Raw genomic sequence first — 2,299 nt, 5'->3', positions numbered from 1 at the left:
ACTAGCTATATTTTGTACTTTAAAGTGTCAGTTTACTATTATGATAAACTAATGTAACTGTGATTGTGTTATACTTACAAAAAAAAAAAATGTACAAATTATTTATTTATTTGAAAGATAAGACCTAGTAAGATAAGTACCTAGGTAGTAATACAAATACAATATAGTGACGGCTTAGGGATACAAGGATACATTAATAGTGATAGCGCCGTTATTGTATCGGAGATACGGTTAATTCTTAAATATGTGCGGGGAAGTGTCATCAGTGTTGTACTGACGTACTGTAGTCTGAAATTTTGCTGATGGAAGGAGTGACGCTGTATCGAAGATACGGTTGCCGATAAATATAACAAAATGATATTAAATTTACATGGAAGTCTGTAGTTGTCTGCTTCATGCTTGCCGGAAGTTCTATCGTGGATCGCTGGTTAACCAGGCAACTCATCTACGAGTGCCTTGCCTGGCAATGTCAAATAAAATACAGACGACTCTTTTGAGTGACTTACTTGGAGTTTCCGAGTAGCTATTTGGTGCTGGAGTAAGTTTAATTATTCGGTGGTTAGACCCATGCATTGCCGTGCCTGTCGAAAGTTGTAAATCTGTAGAGCGGCGATGAATATAGCAAGATCTAATCGGCTAATTGAATAATAACTAATGTCTAATAGTACACAATATTGTGTTATTTGGTCATTTTTATTCATATAAATAATATCTGTAATAAACCCAAACAATTTTTTGCATGCAAATATAATATTATGGTTAAGCCGTTGAGGACTACAATTATATTGCTATAGGCTATTAATTGTGTTTGTGCACTGTGTCGACGGTGTCGTTTATTCACTTGATCATGTAGGTCAGTAGGTGTACTCGTGTACTGCTATAGGAAAATTGTTTTCCTTTTATAATATCTTCAGTACCTATAGCTTTTTGAATTATTGTTATCTTAATTATTTTTTAAGTTATTTTGCTTGCTCATTACATACCTACATGTTAACCCTCCCTGTTGCATAAATTCTTTATGAAAAGTTATTAGGTACCTACTTATTTTCCGCACTGAAATATTTGAAAAACAGACTGAGAAATGCAATGACCAATGAAAATTTGGAATCTTTTATGCTTATGACTATCAAAAATAAAAGTCTCATGGAATTAGTTAACAATATTGTTATAAATGCAGTTGGTGAGAAACTATTATCTAAATTATTACTTATATATAAATATATAAATATTTTTTACAGGCAATCTGTTTTTTATTATACGATTTTTAATATTGTATCATATTATTTATTAAAAGTTTAAAGTACATTTGAAACTTATTAACTATACTGTACCTAAACCATTAAAACACAATAATATATAAATATATAATTATTAAGAGGTAATATTAATATTAATATTTCGTTTATTTCAATTATTAAATTAGAGGGTGCCAATGTAATTTTGTGCACAAAAATACGCATTACGGGAACAATAAATAATAATCCTGTCCTATAAAATCAACCAATTTGATAATTTTTTTTAAACTAATGGAGAGTAATATTAAACAGGCCGCATGGAACTCTGTTTTTCAATGTTTTAATTTCGAACTTTATAATATGTCTTCAAAAATAATACAATTTTAAGCGTTTTTTTTTATACATTATACTATACCATAATTCTGCCTGTAGGAATAGTCTTCTCCTTTCAGATAAAAAAATAGTTATCAAAATCCAACAATCCTACAAGGCATGGGAATTATTCCCGTGAAGTAATATTTTTCGATATAATACACTCTATTAGCTCCCCCCCCCCCTAAATAGGCATCGGGTAGTAGAAAAGTATTATACTTAAGGTGGAAACTAAAATATAAAATTTATTTTCAAATTGTATAGAATTGCGGACAATTTTAAAAACTGGCACCGGGCCCCTTATTAATGGTAAATTAATACATTGAACTTGTAAGTTAAACAAAATAGCAAAATACCTAGTGATTAAAATACTTTGATATTACTTAAAGTATAGTTATAGTATTATAAATAAAATAAAATATATTAGTTTTGCGTAGTTTTGTATATTCTAAAAATAATTGGAAAAATGTAATTCGAGCGTAGCGATAAAAAATTGTTGGTGATTTGTCATTTGTCTTGATGAATTTCAATCTCCCGGCTTGAATTTGGGTTCTCAGTCTGCTCCTGGAGAGGTAGTATCCTGATTATCGCTAATATGTTCTACGGGAATTTTGGACTTCCCATCATCTTTGTGTATGAAGCAAAATTTTTTTGGGATTTGGCACATTCGCCTCTAAAATTTGAAAATAAAA

The 2,299-nt window shown here is 30.0% G+C and overlaps 1 long non-coding RNA gene across 1 annotated transcript in view; it reads right to left on the bottom strand.

Moving 5' to 3' along the window:
• Positions 1-2,261: 2,261 nt before the first annotated feature.
• The window catches only part of LOC107884347, a 5,469-nt gene continuing 5,431 nt past the window's right edge, over positions 2,262-2,299 (bottom strand). Inside the window, exon 5 of the long non-coding RNA XR_001679846.2 lies at positions 2,262-2,280. This is a non-coding gene — a long non-coding RNA (uncharacterized LOC107884347). The remainder of the gene's footprint in view (positions 2,281-2,299) is intronic.

This window comes from Acyrthosiphon pisum, chromosome A1, assembly GCF_005508785.2.
Source record: "Acyrthosiphon pisum isolate AL4f chromosome A1, pea_aphid_22Mar2018_4r6ur, whole genome shotgun sequence".
In the NCBI taxonomy this organism is placed as follows: domain Eukaryota; kingdom Metazoa; phylum Arthropoda; class Insecta; order Hemiptera; family Aphididae; genus Acyrthosiphon; species Acyrthosiphon pisum.
This window is presented reverse-complemented; position numbering and strand designations above follow the sequence as displayed.